The sequence below is a fragment of the Dendrobium catenatum genome, unplaced genomic scaffold, assembly GCF_001605985.2.
Source record: "Dendrobium catenatum unplaced genomic scaffold, ASM160598v2 fragScaff_scaffold_1038, whole genome shotgun sequence".
Taxonomy (NCBI): Eukaryota; Viridiplantae; Streptophyta; class Magnoliopsida; order Asparagales; family Orchidaceae; genus Dendrobium; species Dendrobium catenatum.
In genome coordinates this window covers 2,061,681-2,073,981 of record NW_021319500.1, presented here as the reverse complement: position 1 = coordinate 2,073,981, position 12,301 = coordinate 2,061,681, and positions in this window count along the sequence as shown.

Here is a 12,301-nt window from a genome sequence, read left to right as displayed (position 1 = left end):
AAATTGTAGAACTTCCTTCTATTCATTTAGGACCACTTCTGGGATAACCAATTTGGTACATTATTGATCATCCAGCACTGTGGACATCATATAGTATGATTAGTACAAAAATCATAGATTTTATTTTGTATAATCTCTAGGATGACCAATTTCATACTCTATCGATCGTCCAACACTTTGGATATTGTTCCGTACAATCAGTACAAAACTCAATGCTTTTGTTTGGTATGACCTCTGGGATGACCAAAGTCATACTCTATCAAACATATTATATAAACAGTATCATACAGTATGATCGGCTGATCATAAATGTCATGATTTGATGCCTTATTTTTTGGGTCAAATTAAGCAAGATATTAATTAAGGCATACAGTATAAACCAAAATATATCATATGATTAGAACAAAATTAGTATCTTTCTTGATCTCTGGTAGTTACGATTTTAACAGAACAAAAATATATCATATAATATGAATCAAAGTCATATAGTATGAACCAAAGTCGTATAGTACAAGCCAAAGTCGTACAATATAATTTGCTTTAAGCAAATCTAATCTATCCAGTCTTGAGCTGATCAAAATTGTAGATGAATGATGGACCTGAAATGTTAGTGAACATAGAAAGCTGGTATGCAATAACCAATTATCATGAGATAGCAACAAGGAAATAATATTATTTGTTATCACCAAAATCAAAATATTTGAGTCTAGATTTACAACAGGTACTCCCAGTGCCCTCAGCTTGTGCTCATACTGTAGGGCACCATGCTCTATGGAAGTGGTTAAAGACACTCATACCCAAGTCACCAGTGAAAGTTCGTTAGGGATGTTAGGCCCTTAAGAACTAGCCCAAGGCTAACCAAGAAGGGGGGGGGGGGAAGGAGGGGGGGGGGGGGGGGGGGGTGAATTGATATTTTAAAAAATCTTTTAAACCAAAGAACAACAAAGCTCAAACCAAAGTCACCATGAAAAACAAGTGCAGAAAAATTAAATGCGGAAGCAAAAAAAGAACACAAGGGTTTATAGAGGTTCGGTCAACTCGACCTACGTCCACTCCCCGGAGGCGCCCTCTGAGTATTGCATTACCAAAGTGACTCTCCTTTTGCTCCCACAGCAAAACGGAGAAGCCCTTACAAAAACCTCCTTTTTGCCACCCCAAAAAAGGCAGAGAACCCAACTCCTTTTGCTTCCTCCTGAAGAAGGCAGAGAACCTTGATTGCTGGTTGAAGCTTACCTCTCCCAACCCTTCCAAGGACAAGAGACTCTAGTAGAAGAAGAAGTGGAATAATGCTTGGAGCAACCCTTGTGAATCTCCCTCACAAGCTCCCCCTCATATGATCCTCTCTCTCTCTCTCTCTCTCTCTCTCTCTCTCTCTCTCTCCTCTAGGCTTTCTCAGGTCAAGACAACAACAAAAGATTGTTCAAAATGTTGAACAATAGCTCTTAAATAGAAGAGCTTCAAAATAACTCATTAATTACAAGTTGTCGATTTTATTGTTCAGGATGATAAGTATATCATCCTGTACGATCAGTACAATTTAAGCCTAATCAACCGAGACGATCTAGAACGAACAGAAGAAAAATGTTCATATCATCCAGGACGATAATATATTTTCTTGTACGATTAGTTCAATTCACAGACCATCGGCCAGACAATCGCTCTGAAAAGAGTTCGGGACGATTCCAAAATAGCTTGATCGTCCGGGCAAATCTCACGATTGTCCCGGACGATTAGTTCAAATTAGAGGAAAATCATCCAGAGCATCGCCTGAAATTTGAGCTGGCCGATCAGACCATCTCCCGGAATTTGAGCTGTCCGATATTTATCGTCCAGGAGAAACTAAGGTTTTTGAACGGATCATCCTAGAAAATCGATGATGTGATCATATCAATCATCCTTAATTACTTTCCTTAATTACCAGATTAATTTAGGCATAATTGTATCAAATCGTTCAGGACGATACAAGATCATCCTAGCCGATTGCCAAAAATAAATAATGCCTAAATAGATTATGGCGGCTGATTCTTTCTATTTTAAGCCTATTATCCTGACCGATACATGTATCGTCCAGGCTGATTGGCTAATGACGGCTGCCTTAACTAAGATAACTGATTAGGGTTTCTATTTTGAACACTATCGTCCAAGACGATAATAATATCGTCCGGGATGATGTGAGTAAAAATAGAAGTTCTAAGTCAGACAAAAAAAATACTCAAGTGTGTGTGTGTGTGTAGGGTTACTTAGCATCAGAACACTTTAAAGGTTACAATTGACTCAAGAAAGGGAAAAAAATACAGACGACTCAGACTTAGTCTACCCAATCTTGAGCTGGTTCTGATTGCCGTCTGATCTTGTGGCCCTGAAATGTCAATAGAAAATGCAGTCGTAGAGAAACAAGAGTATTTTCTACTCATCAAAACATAATCCATGAAAATAGATTTGCAACAATCTCCCCCTTTTTGATGATGGCAAAACACTCCGATGATTAATTCCAAAATAGCAGTGAAAAACAGAAAGCTTCCAAAATTCAGAATACATAGCATAGTGAAAACACTCAAATATCCTACTCCCCCTTTTGACATCTCAAAAAGGAGGAGGAAATGAAGAAATAAAGTAAGAAAAACCTTTTTTTATAATAAACCCAGGCATGAACATGATGTAGCATTCCATGTGATTGATTTTAAAAATTTGTAAGTTAACGAGTTAACAACAACAAAAATAAAAATAATGGTAGAATATCATATCATGGTTACCCTTAGCTTGGATTTTCTTTTAGGGTAAAATTGTCTTTTGAAATTAATGACCTAACAAAAAAATTCAATTGGATATGAAAAAGGATCTGTTCACCACTTGGTTTTAGAAAAAATATCTTATAGAATAATGTATCAAAGTAAATTTATCACAATCGTAAAACTATCGAAATCAAGCCTTTGATTTTATCAATTGATACATGAAATCTTCTAAGTTTTAAGAGATTCGAAAAGAGATGAGAGCTTGCTTTTGGTGGGCTCATTTTATGCCTCTTATCAATTTGAATGGCGCTTTGCACATCTTTTGATTTTTGATACACTTTGTGTACATTTTTTTTAATTTGGCCTCATTTTGCATATTTTATTTTTGGCATCATTGTCTATTTTTTTTCTTTTTTGCATGCTACATTCTCTTTCAAAAACTCTTAAATAATCTTAGTTGTGAGTATATCTTCTAGATATTAGAGAAGAAAAACTCACTCTCTAATATAGGGAAGAATAATCCACAAAACAGAATTAATAATTGTATGAAGAAAATGCAATGACAAGGGTAACGAGGAATCTTGATGTGACAAAAAGACTTTGAACATTATAAATACAAGATAGATTTGTTGTACCAAGGTTAAAAAATATCTTAATTGCATACTCCATTTGTTAATTTGAGATAGACTTTTGATTAGAAAAGAAGACTGTGCCACTAAAATATGTTAGAGAAAGAGACAAAATCAACGGAATATTTTTACCCTTTAATAGATTAAGAGATGTAAAATATTGACTACAAATTTTTAAAAGCAAGGACAAGGCATACGATATCACTTCAACGATGATTTAAAAGAAATTTAAGAAGGTGAAAAATAAAACAAAACAACAAACAAAAAAAACTAACAATAAAATATAAAGCAATAAAAGAAGAAAAGGAAAAGAACAAAAAGAAAAGCAAGTAAAAGATCAAGTTCATGCATTTATGTCAGCTAGTTGATTCTCAGTTTTCACATGGTCTAACTCAATGTCTCCCTTAGTCACATGATCTCTAATAAAGTGATGTCTAATGTCAATGTGCTTAGTCCTTGAATGTTGGATAGGATTCTTAGAGAATTCATCACAAAGTTTCTTATCAGAAGATCCAAAAAGTATGTCATCCACATAAATCTAAACAATGAGCAAATCATCTCCAACTTTCCTAAGAAAAAGGGTGGTGTTTACGCTCCCCTTAACAAAATCTCTTTCTAGTAAGAATGTGCTAAGCCTCTCATACCAAGCTCTGGGTGCCTGCTTTAAACCATATAAGGCCTTTTTTAATTTAAAAACATGATTTGGAAATTGAGAACTCTCAAAACCTGGGGGTTGTTCTACAAACACATCCTCTTTTATTTCCCCATTTAAAAAGGCACTCTTGACATCCATTTGAAAAAGCTTAAATCCTTTATAACAGGCAAAGGCTAATAGCAATCTAATGGCTTCCAGTCTAGATACAGGGGCAAAGGTTTCCTTAAAATCTATCCCTTCAATTTGGTTATACCCCTTAGCCACTAATCTTGCTTTATTCCTTATCACCACTCAAGAATCATTCAGTTTGTTCTTAAAGACCCACTTAGTTCCAACTACACTTTGTTCCTTTGGTCTTTCCACAAGCTCCCAAACATCATTCCTAATAAATTGGTTCAATTCTTCCTGCATGGCTAAAATCCAAAACTCATCAGAAAGGGCTTGGTTTATGTTGGTGGGTTCAGTCATTGAGATAAAGGCAGAGTGATTCACTTCCTTCCTAATACCATGTCTAGTCCTAACTCCATTAGAAGGGTCTCCTAAGATCAAATCTTTGGGGTGACTTGTAGAGTATCTCCAATCTCTAGGTAAGGTGTGTGAAGGTCCAACCATTTCCTCCAGATCTACATTTTCTACTCCTTGGGTAACATCTCCTACTTCTTCAGTGTTTTGGTGTTCTACTCCCTTCTCCAAATTTTCTACTCCAGTGGTAATCTCTCCAACATCATCATCAACTCCAGGCTTTCTAGAGATCAGACCCATCAAACACTAAATGTGTAGTTTCTTCCACACATCAAAGTTCTCTTGTTAAACACCCTAAAAGACTTCCCAACTCTAGAATAATCCCAAGAACACTCATTCATCAGATTTGGATAAATTTTCCTAAGTGAGACTCTTCCCATTATTGTGAATGAAAACTTTACAACCAAAGACATGAAGGTAGGAAAAAATGTGGTGTCCTACCCTTAAGGATCTCATGGGTATCTTATCTAGCTTGGATCTAACATTCACCCTATTCAACACATAACAGCGTTGTTAACTGCTTCAGCCCAAAAGTATTTGGAAGTAGAACTCAGCAAGCAAGTGCTCTACGGCTTCCACTAAGGCTTGGTTCTTCCTCAGCTACCCCGTTCTATTGAAGGGTCATGGGAGTTGAGAAGTTGTGTGCTAATCCCTTGTCCTCACAAAAAATATTTTAAATCTTTCATTTTCAAACTCTCCCCCATGGTCACTATGGATGGTCAAGATCTCAAAACCTAAATTTTCCTGAATCCAAGTAAAAAAGGTTCTAAACTCCTCAAAGACTCAATTTTTGTGTGAAAGAAATCTAATCCAAGTGAACCTCGAGTAGTCATCAATAATTACAAAACCATATACTTTCCCTCCCAAGCTGGCAGTGCTAATGGGTCCAAACAAATCCATGTGAAGGACTTCTAAAGGTCTAGAGGTACTAATGTCCTTAATGGGGTAAAAAGAGGAGTGGACTTGCTTTCCTAATTGGCAGGCATCACAAAGGTTGTCTTTAGAAAATTTCAGTTTGGGGACACCTCTAATTAGGTCTTTTTGGGTTAGTTTCCTAAGGGTTTTCATACTAGCATGACATAATCTTCTGTGCCACAACTATGAATCATCAACAGCAATTTTTAAGCAAAAAGATGCAACGCATTCAATGTTATTTAAATCAAGCATGTACACGTTGTTGATCCTCTTTCCCTGCAAAATAGTGTTGTTATTTAAACTTATAATACATGAATTTGCAAAGAATTGTATGATAAAACCCTTGTCGCAAAGCTGACTGATGCTGAGCAAGTTGTGTTTTAGTCTATCTAGAAGAAAAATATTTTCAATCATAAGGTTCTTGGAATTACCAATTATACCTATGCCTACCACCTTCCTGGTGGTGTTGTCTCCAAGAGTAACCTTTCCTCCTATCTTGGTCTCCAGCAAAATGAATTGATTGGCATCGCCAGTCATATGTCGAGAGCATCCGCTGTCCAGGTACCACATACTCTCACGAGGCCTTTTGTGAGAGCTTACCTACAAAATCATCAAATATCAGTTTTAGGAACCCAAGTAGGTTTGGGTCCCTTCTTATGAAAAGTAGAATGCAATGCATGTGTGCTATGCTGTGAATTATGCAATTTGGGACTCCACACCCAATGTGTATTATGGTGAACAGTGCAAGTGTGTGAGATGTGTCCTAGCATGCCACATGAAAAGCATCTAACACCAAAAAAAGGATTTCTTAAATGGTTTAGGTTATAATGCCTCTTCCTAGGTCTTGGCTTTAGATCAAAAGTGGGTGTCATCCAATTTCTCTTAATTGCTTCTAATTTAGCTTTAAACCTCGAGTTAGTACTTTCTAAAGCAGTCCTCAAATTTTGCTCCATCTCTTTAGATTTCTTAAAATCATATTCAAGTGAGGTGTGTGAAGGTTTTAATGAATCATGCTCATTAATCAATTCCAAATGCTTTTTATTTAATTCATCAAATTCATCAAGTAAAGCCATGTGATTTGAATCAATCGTATGATCTTTGAGAATAAATTCATGCTCTTTTTGTAAATTCAAAAGCTCCAATTTTAAACTAGCATGTGCTTTCTTAAGTTTTTTGTGTGATGCATGAATTTTCTCCAAAATTTTAAATAGTTGATCATAGGTTGGTTTACATGCCTCTTCTTCATCACTTTGATCAAGATGATCTTCTGCCATTAAGCACAAGTTTGTTGTTGCTTCCTCAGGTTCAGTTTTAGATGAATCAGAAGCAGATTCTGCCCAGAATGCCTTTTGAATTCTCTTCTTGTCCTTCCTGAACTTAGATTTCTCCTCACTCTTTTCTTTGCTAGAGTGATCCTGAAGTGTAGGACAATCAGCTCTGACATATCCATGCTTCCTGCATTCAAAATAAACAACATCAGAAGATCCTTTTGAATATTTGTTATCCTTACCTTTTCTCCAATTTTGATGATGCTTGTGACTTTTCCTTAGAAAGCTTTTGAATTGCCTTGTGATTAAGGCAATGTCATCGCTTTCAGACCCGAAAGAATCAGAGTTTGTGTTGTTGACCTTCAATGCCACAGTTTTCTCCTTTCTTTTCTCACCTGCATCAAGATTTCTTTGATTCACCCCTTGCTCGAAAGCAATAAGTGAGCCAAGTAAGTTATTAATCAAATAGGTATTTAAATCTTTAGATTCAATGATTGTAGTGATTTTAGCATCAAAAGAGGAAGGAAAGCATATCAAAATCTTGTTCACTTTTTTCATAATTTAAAAGTTCTCTTTCTAAGGCATGTAAAGAAGTTACAATTTGAGTAAATCTTGTATACATATCAAAAATTGATTCAGAAGATTTCATACGAAAAGTTCGTAATCATGTAAGAGAATATTCAAACGAGATTGCTTAACTTCATTAGTTCCTTCATAAGTAATGCACAATCTATCCCAAATCTCTTTTCCAGTAAAGCAAGTAGAAACACGCATGTAGTCTTCAGATTTTAAAGCACAGAAAAAATAATTCAAACACTTCGCATTAAGTTGAGCTAAATCTCTTTCATCAAAAGTCCATTCAGTAAAAGGCACTTCAATTTTAATTCCATTAAGTTCACGAGAATGTGGAGAATATCCTTCTTTAATAAGCATCCACATGCGATAGTCAGTTGATTGCAGAAAAGTAGACATGCGAGTTTTCTAAAAATTAAAAGGTAGGTTGTCAAACAAAGGTGGTCGAGTAATAGAATATCCTTTCGTTGTATGATGATTCCCAAAGTTAGCCATGGATCAAAATTGAAAAAGTTTTCAAACTCAATTTTTATGAATCTTGCTCTGATACCACTTGAAAGTTCGTTAGGGATGTTAGGCCCTTATGAACTAGCCCAAGGCTAACCAAAAATGGGGGGTGTGAATTGGTATTTTAAAAGATCTTTTAAACCAAAGCACAATAAACCTCAAACCAAAACCACCACGGAAAATAAGTGCGGAAAAATTAAATGCGGAAGCAGAAAAAGAACACAATGGTTTATAATGGTTCGGTCAACTTGACCTACGTCCACTCCCCGGAGGCACCCTCCGAGTATTGCACTACCAAAGTAACTCTTCTTTTGCTTCCACAGCAAGGCGGAGAAGCCCTTACAAAAACCTCCTTTTTGCTACCCCCGGCAAGACAGAGAACCAAACTCCTTTTGCTTCCTCCTAAAGCAGGCAGAGAACCTTGATCGATCGCTGAAGCTTACCTCTCCCAACCCTTCCAAGGACAAGAGACTCTAGTGGAAGAAGAAGTGGAACAATGCTTGGAGTAACCCTTGTGAATCTCCTTCACAAGCTCCCCCTTACAAGATCCTCTCTCTCTCCTCTAGGCTTTCTCAGGTCAAGATAGCAGCACAAGATTGTTCAAAATGTTAAACAATAGCTCTTAAATAGAAGAGCTCCAAAACAGCTCATTAATTGCAAGTTACCGACTTTATCGTCTAGGACGATAGGTATATCATCCTGTACGATCAGTGCAATTTAATCCTAATTAGCTGGGACAATCTGGGACTAACAGAAGAAAAATGTTTATATCGTCCAGGAAGATAATAAATCATCATGTACGATTAGTTCAAATCACAGACCATTGTCCAGACAATCGCTCTAAAAAGGGTTCGGGACGATTCCAAAATAGCTTGATCGCCTTGATGATTAGTTCAAATCAGAGGAAAATCGTTCAGAGCATCTCCTGGAATTTGAGCTGGCTGATCCTGATCGGCCTGACCATCGCCCGGAATTTGAGCTGTTCGATATTTATCATCCAAGAGCAACTAAGGTTTTTGAACGGATCGTCCCAATCGATCTTACGATCGTCCAGGACGATGTGATCATATCAATCATCCTTAATTACCAGATGAATTTAGACATAATTGTATTAAATTGTCCAGGACGATATAAGATTGTCCTGGGCGATTGCCAAAAATAAATATCTAAATAGATCATGGCGGATGATTCTTTCTATTTTAAGCTTATCGTCCTGGCTGATATATGTATCATCCAGGCCGATCGGCTAATGACGGCTTCCTTAACTAAGATGACTGATTGGGGTTTCTGTTTTGAACCCTATCGTCCAGGACGATAATAATATTATTCGAGATGATGTGAGTAAAAATAGAAGTTCTAAGTCAGACAAAAAAAATCACTCAAGTGTGTGTGTGTAGGATTACTTAGCATCATAACACTTCAAAGGTTACAATTGACTCAAGAAAGGGAAAAAGGAAAATACAGACTAACTCAGACCTAGTCTACCCAATCTTGAGCTGGTTCCGATTACTGTCTGATCTTGTGGCCCTGAAATGTCAGTAGAAAAGGTAGTCGTAGAGAAACAAGAGTGTTTGCTAATAATCAAAACATAATCCATGAAAACAAATTTGCAACAACCAGTGTGTAACTAACAGCTATCTAGCTAGATTGAAGAGTCAAGCAAAAATTGGAACCCGTATCAAGTCTCAGCAAGTGTAACCGCACTATGATAACTACATAAATATTGGTATCCAATGGAATGACCTCCATATGTCAGGCATATTCTACTCTAAAACCATCGGACATGCATCATAAGTGATGGCTTAAGAAAATTTGAACTAAAAATCCACCCTGTTTGAATGATACTCCACCAATGTCATAGTGTTACTTGAACGATGATACAACCAACCCGAATGCATGTTGATAAAATGCTTCACCACTATCAAAGTATGCATAATATATAGCAAAATGAATCTCTATTTCTCTTTCTCTGATCGAGTCCATCTATAATAACTATACCTCTCAAGTGAGGTGGTAAGACAACAATATCTGGCTGGTGAACTAAAAAAAGTGGTCTACCACCAAGTATGGGGTAAAGAACAAAAGTTGTACCCACTTTAACTCCAAGGAAGAAGAGGCCTCTGATAGCTAAATAAGCATAGGGTATCCTCTCTCCAAGAGATATGTATGACACTCTATACATGAGAAGGTTCCCTGTACATGTAGATGAATCCAACCGTATAAGTAGTGTCATGGTAAGGTTAGGTCCCATAGCTTAAGAGAGATCACCTCAAAAAGCTGATATCCCTATGATAGATGGCTGGCTGCCAAGAGAACATTGCATCGTACTAACCCTACTTTGAGCGTGAGAATAAAGGTGCACAACCAAGTAACCAAAAACTTTTCAAGAAGGAGATCCACGACAATGCCTAGTGGTGCGAGAGAAATGTAACCAGCAAAAAAAGATTACTCAGCAGTCTCCTCTAATAATTGGAAACCACAACCAAAGGGATCATGCAATAAGGCCATAATAGAATACAAGTAGTCATCTTGAAGAAACCTGTGGACTCAGGTGTCCACAGGTATATGAACTTGAGCAAGTGCAGACAAACCTGATGATCTATATGGCTGGAGGTAATAATAAAGGAGTGTAGGGTAAACCTCTGGTGCAACTAACCTCCCTCTCCTATGCACATCTGTTAAAGGCCCTTTGTAGTGACTCCTCATTAGGAGCAATGCACTCCTAAAAAAGGTGGCCAAAGATAGGTAACTCGGACACTATGCCCATATGTTAAAGGCCCTTTGTAATGATTCCTCATTAGGAGCAATGCACTCCTAAAAAAGGTGGCCAAATATAGGTAACTCGGACACTTCCTACAAGTTTGAGAGAGTAACTATCAGCTCATCTGGCCCAATCCAATAGTTGTTGCTTCCAGCATCCTAGAACTCCACTAAACCATGAGCTCAAGAACAGGGAAGGTGTCCAAAACCAAATAGTGAGGCGTAAACTTCCTCATAAATCCTTGCCTCTTGTAACATGTGCTTGTGGGCCTATATTACATAACTGGCCCAATGAATGTAATCGCAGATAGGACTCTGGATCTATCCAAATGATGAATCTCATTGTCACTCCATAGAAGGTGATTATTGTTGACAATGACTGAGAACCTCGACTACCCTACCGGCTTAAGTGTATCTGTTGTAGGCGCTAAAATGTCATATATGCCACAGCTAATCTGAGCAGCTACACTGTCTAGCTGGTTATACTCCGAATAATTCAGTAGATTTTGCTGACCCACTCATTGGAGTCCTCAAGCTAAACATAATTTGCAGGGCACACAAAAAGTAGAGGAGACATAGCAAAGAAATCGTGAAAGATATCACGCCCTCGTAACATATCCTGATACTGCTCAAGCCTATCCAGAACATTAGTATCTCCTTGAGGGTCCCATGAGTAAATAGCCTCCTAGATAATGGCCTCATTAGGCTCATTTAGAAGAAAATCATCAAGTCTCTACCAACAAAATATTTTCCATGCAAGAAGAAGATCAGAACACATTAGGAGTAAATATATTGAGACTAAATGCATGAAAGAGAACCACAAATGAAGTTCAATAGAATCATAATAAATGTGGCAAACTCTAGAAGCACGCCATATTTGTTGGGGGAATTTGTTGACCCCTACAATAAAAATGCACAAAAAGAGAAAAATTGGATGATTTAAGTGATGCGCATTAGCACGGCGCATCACTTGAAGAGTCAATGTCCTCCGATTGTCAAATGTGTTGCGCTGTTATGATCAATGCGTCAAATTTACCCAAGAGGAATCACCTCACATTCAAATCAGGCAAAAATGGTCAAAGTCGATGATCGATACCTGAAATTGACGTGGGTCATTGCACAAATGACATCCAATCACAAAATGGACTTCGTTGGTATGTTTGGATTGCTGACATTACCAAAAATCAATAATAATGTTTCCCAACGAAACTCGCTCATGAAATTTGACATGCAAATGAGAGTGCACAAAATAAGGAAATTGGCATGTGAAACGAGGCGATGACCCATAAATCAAAACCAAAATGGGATTTTCCCCTATTTTTCTTTATTATTTTAAATTATTATTATTATTATTGTTGTTGTTGTTGTTGTTGTTATTATTATAAAAAAAATAAAAAAAATAAAAAGAAATCAAGAAAATCAGAAAATTTTCATGCTTGGTATATATCCAAGAAACCCCGTAATCCGCTGAAACCTCCGATGCTCTGCACTGACGATTCAATCATTCCTATAAATCCCACAGCAGCCTCTATCTCGTTTCCGTTCTCATTGATAAAATGAGAGTGGAGTTGAAGTTTTCGGTTATGCTTTTTCCCACGCAACTCCTACGATTAAATCCTCCACTTCAATTTCACAGCAAACCTTTGATCCTCAAGATGTTTCCTATTTGAAATCCATCAACAGACACAACTAGCCCATTGATCTACCTAGTTCTCTCCGATCTCTGATGCAGGCACCGAA